Genomic DNA, 12,480 nt, shown 5'->3' with positions numbered 1-12,480 from the left:
CATGCGTGGCGGCCATGACAGAGTGACCTATATGGGGTGATTGGCGGGAGCCAATATATGAGCACCACCTCATATGGGGTGATTGGTGAGAGCCAATAGATGAGCGCGACCTCATATGGGGACTGCCATTACCCGGGTTGTTGTTCTTTCTCATGCGTGGCGGCCAGATCTCACTGCGCATACCTGGCGGCCAGAGCGCACATTGCATGCGTGGCAGCCAAGGCGCACTGCGCATGCCTGGTGACCAGAGCTCACTGCGCATTCGTGGCGGCCAAGGCGCACTGCGCATGCGTGGCGGCCAGAGCGCACTGCGCATTCGTGGTGGCCAGAGCGCATTGCGCATGCGTGGGGGCCAGAGCGCACTGCGCATTCGTGGAGGCCAGAGCGCAATGCGCATGCGTGGGGGCCAGAGCGCATTGCGCATGCGTGGCGGCCACAGCGCATTGCGCATACTTGGTAGCCATGACAGAGTGACCTCATATGGGGTGATTGGCGGGAGCCAATATATGAGCGCCACCTCATGTGGGGTGATTGTCGAGAGCCAATAGACCACGTCAGAGGCGGGGCAACCAGGCTATATAAGGACTGCCATTACACTGGTTGTTGTTCTTTCTCATGCGTGGGGGCCATAGCGCACTGCGCATTCGTGGCGGCCAGAGCGCATTGCGCATTCGTGGTGGCCAGAGCGCATTGCGCATGAGTGGGGGCCAGAGCGCACTGCGCATTCGTGGTGGCCAGAGCGCATTGCGCATGCGTGGGGTCCAGAGCGCATTGCGCATGCGTGGTGACCAGAGCGCACTGCGCATGCGTGGCGGCCAGAGCGCATTGCGCATGCGTGGGGGCCAGAGCGCACTGCGCATTCGTGGCGGCCAAGGCGCACTGCGCATGCGTGGCGGCCAGAGCGCACTGCGCATGCGTGGGGGCCAGAGCGCACTCCGCATGCGTGGGTGCCAGAGCGCATTGCGCATACTTGGTAGCCATGACAGAGTGACCTCATATGGGGTGATTGGCGGGAGCCAATAGATGAGCGCGACCTCATGTGGGGTGAATGTCGAAAGCCAATAGACCACGTCAGAGGCGGGGCAACCAGGCTATATAAGGACTGCCATTACCCGGGTTGTTGTTCTTTCTCATGCGTGGCGGCCAGAGCACATTTCGCATGCGTGGCGGCCATGACAGAGTGACCTATATGGGGTGATTGGCGGGAGCCAATAGATGAGCACCACCTCATATGGGGTGATTGGTGAGAGCCAATAGATGAGCGCCACCTCATATGGGGACTGCCATTTCCCGGGTTGTTGTTCTTTCTCATGCGTGGCGGCCAGAGCGCACTGCGCATGCCTAGCGGCCAGAGCGCACGGCACCAGCGTGGCGGCCAGAGCGCACTGCGCATGCGTGGCGGCCCGAGCACACTGCGCATGCGTGGCCGCCAGAGCGCACAGCGCATGCGTGTTGGCCAAGGCGCACTGCGCATGCTTGGCGACCAGAGCGCACTGCGCATTCGCGGAGGCCAAGGCGCACTGCGCATGCGTGGCGGCCAGAGCTCACTGCGCATGCGTGGGGGCCAGAGAGCACTGCGCATGCGTGGTGGCCAGAGCGCACTGCGCATGCGTGTCGGCCAGAGTAGACAGCGCATGCGTGGCGACCAGAGCGCACTGCGCATGCGTGGCGGCCAGAGCGCACTGCGCATGCGTGTTGGCCAAGGCGCACTGCGCAAGCGTGGCGACCAGAGCGACTGCGCATTCGTGGCGGCCACGGCGCACTGCGCATGCGTGGCGGCAAGTGCGCACTGCGCATGCGTGTTGGCCAAGGCGCACTGCGCTTGCGTGGCGGTCAGAGCGCATTGCGCATGCGTGGGGGCCAGAGGGCACTGCGCATGCGTGGCGGCCAGAGCGCACTGCGCATGCGTGGCGGCCAGAGCAGACAGCGCATGCGTGGCGGCCAGAGCGCACTGCGCATGCGCGGCGGCCAGAGAGCACTGCGCATGCGTGGCGGCCAGAGCTCACTGCGCATGCATGGCGGCCAAGGCGCACTGCGCTTGTGTGGCGACCAGAGCGCACTGCGCATTCGTGACGGCCAAGGCGCACTGCGCTTGCGTGGCGGCCAGAACGCATTGCGCATGCGTGGGGGCCAGAGCGCACTGCGCATGCGTGGCGGCCAGAGAGCACTGCGCATGCGTGGCAGCCAGAGCTCACTGCGCATGCGTGGCGGCCAAGGCGCACTACGCATGCGTGGCCACCAGAGCGCACTGCGCATGTGTGTTGGCCAAGGCACACTGCGCATGCGTGGGGACCAGAGCGCACTGCGCATTCATGTCGGCGAGAGTGCATTGCGCATGCGTGGAGGCCATAGCGCATTGCGCATGCGTGGCGGCCACAGCGCATTGCGCATCCTTGGTAGCCATGACAGAGTGACCTCATATGGGGTGATTGGCGGGAGCCAATAGATGAGCGCGACCTCATGTGGGGTGATTGGCGAGAGCTATAGACCGCGTCAGAGGCGGGGCAACCAGGCTATATAAGGACTGCCATTACCCGGGTTGTTGTTCTTTCTAATGCGTGGCGGCCAGAGCTCATTTCGAATGCCTGGCGGCCAGAGCGCACTGCGTATTCGTGGCGCCCAGAGCGCACTGCGCATGCGTGGCGGCCAGAGCGCATTGCGCATGCTTCGCGGCCAGAGCGCATTGCGCATATGTGGTGGACATGACAGAGAGACCTCATATGGGGTGATTGACGAGAGCCAATAGACCACGTCAGAGGCGGGGCAACCAGGCTATATAAGGACTGCCATTACCCGGGTTGTTGTTCTTTCTCATGCGTGGCAGCCAGAGTGCATTGCACATGCGTGGCGGCCAGTGCGCATTGCGCATACGTGGTGGCCATGACAGAGAGACCACATATGGGGTGATGGGCGGGAGCCAATAGATGAGCACGACCTCATAGGTGTCAATGGCGAGAGCCAATAGATGAGCGCCACCTCATATGGGGTGATTGGCGAGAGCCAATAGACCACGTCAGAGGCGGGGCAACCAGGCTATATAAGGAATGCCATTACCCGGGTTGTTGTTCTTTCTCATGGGTGGCAGCCAGAGTGCATTGCGCATGCGTGGCGGCCAGAGCGCATTGCGCATGCATGGTTGCCAGAGCGCACTGCGCATGCATGTCGGCCAGAGCAGACAGCGCATGCGTGGCGGCCAGAGCGCACTGCGCATGGGTGGCGACCAGAGAGCACTGCGCATGCGTGTTGGCCAAGGTGCACTGCGCATGCGTAGAGACAAGAGCGCACTGCGCATTCGTGGCGGCCAAGGCGCACTGCGCATGCGTGGTGGCCAAGGCGCACTGTGCATGCGTGGCGACCAGAGCGCACTGCGCATTCATGGAGGCCAGAGCGCATTGCGCATGCGTGGCCGCCAGAGCGCACTGCGCATGCGTGTTGGCCAAGGCGCACTGCGCATGCGTGGCGACCAGAGCGCACTGCGCATGCGTGGCGGCCAAGGCGCACTGCGCATGCGTGGCGGCCAAAGAGCACTGCGCATGCGTGGCGGCAAGAGCGCATTGCGCATGCGTGGCGGCCAGAGCGCATTGCGCATACGTGGTGGCCATGATAGAGAGACCTCATATGGGGTGATTGGCGGGAGCCAATAGATGAGCGCGAACTCATATGGGGTGATTGGCGAGAGCCAATTGATGAGCGCCACCTCATATGGGGTGATTGGCGAGAGCCAATAGACCACGTCAGAGGCGGGGCAACCAGGCTATATAAGGACTGCCATTACCCGGGTTGTTGTTCTTTCGCATGCGTGGCGGCCAGAGCGCATTGCGCATGCGTGGCTGCCTTTGCGCATTGCGCATGCGTGGCAGCCAGAGCGCACTGCGCATGCGTGGCAGCCAGAGCGCATTGCGCATGCGTGGCGGCCAGAGCGCACTGCGCATACGTGGCGGCCAGAGCGCACTGCGCATGCGTGGTGTCCAGAGCGCACTGCGCTTCCGTGGCGGCAAGAGCGCACTGCGCATGCGTGGGGGACAGTGCGCACTGCGCATGCGTGGCGGCCAGAGCGCACAGCGCATGCGTGGCGGCCAGAGCGCACTGCGCATGCGTGGCGGCCAGAGCGCACCGCGCTTGTGTGGAGGCCAGAGCGCACTGCGCAATCGTGGGGGCCTGACCGCACTGCGCATGCGTGGTGGCCACAGTGCACTGCGCATGCGTGGCGGCCAGAGCGCACAGCGCATGCGTTGCGGCCAGAGCACACTGCGCATGCGTGGCGGCCAAAGAGCACTGCGCATGCGTGGCAGCCAGAGCGCATTGCGCATGCGTGCTGGCCAGAGCGCATTGCGCATACGTGGTGGCCATGATAGAGAGACCTCATATGGGGTGATTGGCGGGAGCCAATAGATGAGCGCGAACTCATATGGGATGATTGGCGAGAGCCAATTGATGAGCGCCACCTCATATGGGGTGATTGGCGAGAGCCAATAGAGCACGTCAGAAGCGGGGCAACCAGGCTATATAAGAACTACCATTACCCGGATTGTTGTTCTATCTCATGCGTGGTGGCCAGAGCGCATTACGCATGTGTGGCGGCCAGAGCGCATTGCGAATGCGTGGCGGCCAGTGCGCACTGCGCATGCGTGGAGCCCAGAGCACATTGCGCATATGTGGAGGCCAGAGCTCATTGCGCATGCGTGGTGGCCAGAGCGCACTGCGCATGCGTGGCGGCCAGAGCGCACTGCGCATGAGTGGCGGCCAGAGCACACTGCGCATGCGTGGGGGCCAGAGCGCATTGCGCATGCGTGGCGGCCAGAGCGCACTGCACATGCCTGGCGGCCAGAGCGCACTTCGCATGCGTGGCGGCCAGAGCGCACATCGCATGCGTGGCGGCCAAGGCGCACTATGAATGCGTGTCGACCAGAGCGCACTGCGCATTCGTGGCGGCCAGAGCGCACTGCGCATGCGTGGCGGCCAAGGCGCACTGCGCATGCGTGGCGGCCAGAGCGCATTGCGCATGCGTGGGGGCCAGAGCGCATTGCGCATGCGTGGCGGCCAGAGCACATTGCGCATACTTGGTAGCCATGACAGAGTGACCTCATATGGGGTGATTGGCGGGAGCAATAGATGAGCGCGACCTCATGTAGGGTGATTGTCGAAAGCAATAGACTACGTCAGAGGCGGGGCAACCAGGCTATATAAGGACTGCCATTACCCGGGTTGTTGTTCTTTCTCATGCGTGGCGGCCAGAGCGCATTTCGCATGCGTGGCGGCCATGACAGCGTGACCTATATGGGGTGATTGGCGGGAGCCAATAGATGAGCACCACCTCATATGGGGTGATTGGTGACAGCCAATAGATGAGCGCCACCTCATATGGGGACTGCCATTACCCGGGTTGTTGTTCTTTCTCATGCGTGGCGGCCAGAGCTCACTGCGCATACCTGGCGGCCAGAGCGCACATCGCATGCGTGGCAGCCAAGGCGCACTGCGCATGCCTGGCGACCAGAGCGCACTGCGCATTCGTGGCGGCCAAGGCGCACTGCGCATGCGTGGCGGCCAGAGCGCACTGCGCATTCGTGGTGGCCAGATCGCATTGCGCATGCGTGGGTTCCAGAGCGCACTGCGCATTCGTGGAGGCCAGAGCGCAATGCGCATGCGTGGGGGCAAGAGCGCATTGCACATGCGTGGCGGCCAGAGCGCATTGCGCATACTTGGTAGCCATGACAGAGTGACCTCATATGGGGTGATTGGCGGGAGCCAATACATGAGCGCCACCTCATGTGGGGTGATTGTCGAAAGCCAATAGACCACGTCAGAGGCGGGGCAACCAGGCTATATAACGACTGCCATTACACGGGTTGTTGTTCTTTCTCATGCGTGGGGGCCAGAGCGCACTGCGCATTCGTGGCGGCCAGAGCGCATTGCGCATTCGTGGTGGCCAGAGCGCATTGCGCATGAGTGGGGGCCAGAGCGCACTGCGCATTCGTGGTGGCCAGAGCGCATTGCGCATGCGTGGGGTCCAGAGAGCATTGCGCATGCGTGGTGACCAGAGCGCACTGCGCATGCGTGGCGGCCCGAGCGCATTGCGCATGCGTGGGGGCCAGAGCGCACTGAGCATTCGTGGCGGCCAGAGCGCATTGCGCATGCGTGGGGGCCAGAGCGCACTGCGCATTCGTGGCAGCCAGAACGCATTGCGCATGCGTGGGGGCCAGAGCGCACTGCGCATTCGTGGCGGCCAAGGCGCACTGCGCATGCGTGGCGGCCAGAGCGCACTGCGCATGCGTGGGGGCCAGAGCGCACAGCGCATGCGTGGGGGCCAGAGCGCATTGCGCATACTTGGTAGCCATGACAGAGTGACCTCATATGGGGTGATTGGCGGGAGCCAATAGATGAGCGCGACCTCATGTGGGGTGAATGTCGAAAGCCAATAGACCACATCAGAAGCGGGGCAACCAGGCTATATAAGGACTGCCATTACCCGGGTTGTTGTTCTTTCTCATGCGTGGCGGCCAGAGCACATTTCGCATGCGTGGCGGCCATGACAGATTGACCTATATGGGGTGATTGGCGGGAGCCAATAGATGAGCACCACCTCATATGTGGTGATTTTTGAGACCCAATAGATGAGCGCCACCTCATATGGGGACTGCCATTACCCGGGTTGTTGTTCTTTCTCATGCGTGGCGGCAAGAGCGCACTGCGCATGCCTAGCGGCCAGAGCGCACGACACAAGCGTGGCGGCCAGAGGGCACTACGCATGCCTGGGGGCCAGAGCACACTGCGCATGCGTGGCCGCCAGAGCGCACTGCGCATGCGTGTTGGCTTAGGCGCACTGCGCATGCGTGGCGACCAGAGCGCACTGCGCATACGCGGAGCCCAAGGCGCACTGCGCATGCGTGGCGGCCAGAGCTCACTGCGCATGCGTGGGGGCCAGAGCGCACTGCGCATGCGTGGCGGCCAGAGCGCACTGCGCATGCGTGTCGGCCAGAGTAGACAGCGCATGCGTGGCGGCCAGAGCGCACTGCGCATGCGTGGCGGCTAGAGCGCACTGCGCATGCGTGGCGGCCAGAGCGCACTGCGCATTCGTGGCGGCCAAGGCGCACTGCGCATGCGTGGCGGCCAGAGCGCACTGCGCATGCGTGGGGGCCAGAGCGCACTGCGCATGTGTGGCGGCCAGAACGCACTGCGCATGCGTGTCGGCCAGAGCAGACAGCGCATGCGTGGCGGCCAGAGCGCACTGCGCAAGCGTGGCGACCAGAGAGCACTGTGCATTCGTGGTGGCCAAGGCGCACTGCGCATCCGTGGCGGCCAAAGAGCACTGCGCATGCGTGGCGGCCAGAGCGCATTGCGCATGCGTGGCGGCCAGAGCGCATTGCGCATACGTGGTGGCCATGATAGAGAGACCTCATATGGGGTGATTGGCGGGAGCCAATAGATGAGCGCGAACTCATATGGGGTGATTGGCGAGAGCCAATTGATGAGCGCCACCTCATATGGGGTGATTGGCGAGAGCCAATAGACCACGTCAGAGGCGGGGCAACAAGGCTATATAAGGACTGCCATTACCCGGGTTGTTGTTCTTTCTCATGCGTGGCGGCCAGAGCGCATTGCGCATGCGTGGCTGCCAGTGCGCATTGCGCATGAGTGGCAGCCAGAGCGCACTGCGCATGCGTGGCACCCAGAGCACATTGCGCATGCGTGGAGGCCGAAGCTCATTGCGCATGCGTGGCGGCCAGAGCGCACTGCGCATGCGTGGCGGCCAGAGCGCACTGCGCATGAGTGGCGGCCAGAGCACACTGCGCATGCGTGGGGGCCAGAGCGCATTGCGCATGCGTGGCGGCCAGAGCGCACTGCGCATGCCTGGCGGCCAGAGCGCACTGCGCATGCCTGGCGGCCAGAGCGCACGGCGCATGCGTGGCGGCCAAGGCGCACTGCGCATGCGTGGCGACCAGAGCGCACTGCGCATTCGTGGCGGCGAAGGCGCACTGCGCATGCGTGGCGGCCAGAGCGCACTGCGCATGCATCGTGGCCAAGGCGCACTGCGCATGCGGGTCGGCAAGAGCGCACTGCGCATTCGTGGCGGCCAGAGCGCACTGCGCATGCGTGGCTGCCAGAGCACACTGCGCATTCGTGGCGGCCAGAGCGCATTGCGCCTGCGTGGGGGCCAGAGCGCATTGCGCATGCGTGGCGGCCAGAGCGCATTGCGCATACTTGGTAGCCATGACAGAGTGACCTTATATGGGGTGATTGGCGGGAGCCAATAGATGAGCGCGACCTCATGTGGGGTGATTGTCGAAAGCAATAGACTACGTCAGAGGCGGGGCAACCAGGCTATATAAGGACTGCCATTACCCGGGTTGATGTTCTTTCTCATGCGTGGCGGCCAGAGCGCATTTTGCATGCGTGGCGGCCATGACAGAGTGACCTATATGGGGTGATTGGCGGGAGCCAATAGATGAGCACCACCTCATATGGGGTGATTGGTGACAGCCAATAGATGAGCGCCACCTCATATGGGGACTGCCATTACCCGGGATGTTGTTCTTTCTCATGCGTGGTGGCCAGAGCTCACTGCGCATACCTGGCGGCCAGAGCGAACATCGCATGCGTGGCAGCCAAGGCGCACTGCGCATGCCTGGCGACCAGAGTGCACTGCGCATTCGTGGCGGCCAAGGCGCACTGCGCATGCGTGGCGGCCAGAGCGCACTGCGCATGCGTGGCGGCCAAGGCGCACTGCACATGCGTGGGGGCCAGAGCGCACTGCGCATTCGTGGAGGCCAGAGCGCAATGCGCATGCGTGGAGGCCAGAGCGCATTGCGCATGCGTGGCGGCCAGAACGCATTGCGCATACTTGGTAGCCATGACAGAGTGACCTCATATGGGGTGATTGGCGGGAGCCAATATATGAGCGCCACCTCATGTGGGGTGATTGTCGAAAGCCAATAGACCACGTCAGAGGCGGGGCAACCAGGCTATATAAGGACTGCCATTTCATGGGTTGTTGTTCTTTCTCATGCGTGGGGGCCAGAGCGCACTGCGCATTCGTGGCGACCAGAGCGCACTGCGCATTCGTGGCGGCCAAGGCGCATTGCGCATGCGTGGCGGCCAAAGAGCACTGCGCATGCGTGGTGGCCAGAGCGCATTGCGCATACGTGGTGGCCATGATAGAGAGACCTCATATGGGGTGATTGGCGGGAGCCAATAGATGAGCGCGAACTCATATGGGGTGATTGGCGAGAGCCAATTGATGAGCGCCACCTCATATGGGGTGATTGGAGAGAGCCAATAGACCACGTCAGAGGCGGGGCAACCAGACTATATAAGGACTGCCATTATTCGGGTTGTTGTTCTTTCTCATGCGTGGCGGCCAGAGCGCATTGCGCATGCGTGGCTGCCAGTGCGCATTGCGCATGCGTGGCAGCCAGAGCGCACTGCGCATGCGTGGCAGCCAGAGCACATTGCGCATGCGTGGCGGCCAGAGTGCACTGCGCATGCGTCTCGGCCAGAGCGCACTGCGCATGCGTGGTGTCCAGAGCGAACTGCGCTTGCATGGCGGCAAGAGCGCACTGCGGATGCGTGGGGGCCAGAGCGCACTGCGCATGTGTGGCGGCCAAAGCGCACAGCGCATGCGTGGCGGCCAGAGCGCACTGCGCATGCGTGGTGGCCAGAGAGCACCGTGCTTGTGTGGCGGACAGAGCGCACTGCGCAATCGTGGGGGCCTGACCGCACTGTGCATGCATGGTGGCCACAGCGCACTGCGCATGCGTGGCAGCCAGAGCGCACAGCGCATGCATTGTGGCCAGAGCACACTGCGCATGCGTGGCGGCCAAAGAGCACTGCGCATGCGTGGCAGCCAGAGCGCATTGCGCATGCGTGGTGGCCAGAGCGCATTGCGCATACGTGGTGGCCATGATAGAGAGACCTCATATGGGGTGATTGGCGGGAGCCAATAGATGAGCGCGAACTCATATGGGATGATTGGCTAGAGCCAATTGATGAGCGCCACCTCATATGGGGTGATTGGCGAGAGCCAATAGAGCACGTCAGAAGCGGGGCAACCAGGCTATATAAGAACTACCATTACCCGGATTGTTGTTCCTTCTCATGCGTGGTGGCCAGAGCGCATTGCGCATGTGTGGCGGCCAGAGAGCATTGCGAATGCGTGGCGGCCAGAGCGCACTGCGCATGCGTGGCGCCCAGAGCACATTGCGCATGCGTGGAGGCCAGAGCTCATTGCGCATGCGTGGCGGCCAGAGCGCACTGCGCATGCGTGGCGGTCAGAGCGCACTGCGCATGAATGGCGGCCAGAGCACACTGCGCATGCGTGGGGGCCAGAGCGCATTGCGCATGCGTGGCGGACAGAGCGCACTGCGCATGCGTGGCGGCCAGAGCGCACTGCGCATGCGTGGCGGCCAGAGCGCACATCGCATGCGTGGCGGCCAAGGCGCACTGCGCATGCGTGGCGACCAGAGCGCACTGCGCATTCGTGGCGGCGAAGGGGCACTGCGCATGCGTGGCGGCCAGAGCGCACTGTGCATGCATTGTGGCCAAGGCGCACTGCGCATGCGTGTCGGCAACAGCGCACTGCGCATTCGTGGCGGCCAGAGCGCACTGCCCATGCGTGGCTGCCAGAGCGCACTGCGCATTCGTGGCGGCCAGAGCGCATTGCGCATGCGTGGGGGCCAGAGCGCATTGCGCATGCGTGGCGGCCAGAGCGCATTGCGCATGCGTGGAGGCCATAGCGCATTGCGCATGCGTGGCGGCCACAGCGCATTGCGCATCCTTGGTAGCCATGACAGAGTGACCTCATATGGGGTGATTGGCGGGAGCCAATAGATGAGCGCGACCTCATGTGGGGTGATTGGCGAGAGCTATAGACCACGTCAGAGGCGGGGCAACCAGGCTATATAAGGACTGCCATTACCCGGGTTGTTGTTCTTTCTAATGCGTGGCGGCCAAAGCTCATTTTGAATGCCTGGCGGCCAGAGCGCACTGCGCATTCGTGGCGCCCAGAGCGCACTGCGCATGCGTGGCGGCCAGAGCGCATTGCGCATGCTTCGCGGCCAGAGCGCATTGCGCATATGTGGTGGACATGACAGAGAGACCTCATATGGGGTGATTGACGAGAGCCAATAGACCACGTCAGAGGCGGGGCAACCAGGCTATATAAGGACTGCCATTACCCGGGTTGTTGTTCTTTCTCATGCGTGGCAGCCAGAGTGCATTGCACATGCGTGGCGGCCAGTGCGCATTGCGCATACGTGGTGGCCATGACAGAGAGACCACATATGGGGTGATGGGCGGGAGCCAATAGATGAGCACGACCTCATAGGTGTCAATGGCGAGAGCCAATAGATGAGCGCCACCTCATATGGGGTGATTGGCGAGAGCCAATAGACCACGTCAGAGGCGGGGCAACCAGGCTATATAAGGAATGCCATTACCCGGGTTGTTGTTCTTTCTCATGGGTGGCAGCCAGAGTGAATTGCGCATGCGTGGCGGCCAGAGCGCATTGCGCATGCATGGCAGCCAGAGCGCACGGCGCATGCATGTCGGCCAGAGCAGACAGCGCATGCGTGGCGGCCAGAGCGCACTGCGCATGGGTGGCGACCAGAGAGCACTGCGCATACGTGTTGGCCAAGGTGCACTGCGCATGCGTAGAGACAAGAGCGCACTGCGCATTCGTTGCGGCCAAAGCGCACTGCGCATGCGTGGTGGCCAAGGCGCACTGCGCATGCGTGGCGACCAGAGCGCACTGCGCATGCATGGAGGCCAGAGCGCATTGCGCATGCGTGGCCGCCAGAGCGCACTGCGCATGCGTGTTGGCAAAGGCGCACTGCGCATGCGTGGCGACCAGAGCGCACTGCGCATTCGTGGCGGCCAAGGCGCACTGCGCATGCGTGGCGGCCAAAGAGCACTGCGCATGCGTGGCGGCCAGAGCGCATTGCGCATGCGTGGCGGCCAGAGCGCATTGAGCATACATGGTGGCCATGATAGAGAGACCTCATATGGGGTGATTGGCGGGAGCCAATTGATGAGCGCCACCTCATATGGGGTGATTGGCGAGAGCCAATAGACCACGTCAGAGGCGGGGCAACCAGGCTATATAAGGACTGCCATTACCCGGGTTGTTGTTCTTTCTCATGCGTGGCGGCCAGAGCGCATTGCGCATGCGTGGCTGCCAGTGCGCATTGCGCATGCGAGGCAGCCAGAGCGCACTGCGCATGCGTGGCAGCCAGAGCGCATTGCGCATGCGTGGCGGCCAGAGCGCATTGCGCATGAGTGGGGGCCAGAGCGCACTGCGCATTCGTGGTGGCCAGAGCGCATTGCGCATGCGTGGTGTCCAGAGCACATGGTGCATGCGTGGTGATCAGAGCGAACTGCGCATGCGTGGCGGCCAGAGCGCATTGCGCATGCGTGGGGGCCAGAGCGCACTGCGCATGAGTGGCGGCCAGAGCACACTGCGCATGCGTGGGGGCCAGAGCGCATTGC

Source organism: Sorex araneus, chromosome 7 (assembly GCF_027595985.1).
Source record: "Sorex araneus isolate mSorAra2 chromosome 7, mSorAra2.pri, whole genome shotgun sequence".
In the NCBI taxonomy this organism is placed as follows: domain Eukaryota; kingdom Metazoa; phylum Chordata; class Mammalia; order Eulipotyphla; family Soricidae; genus Sorex; species Sorex araneus.
This window is presented reverse-complemented; position numbering follows the sequence as displayed.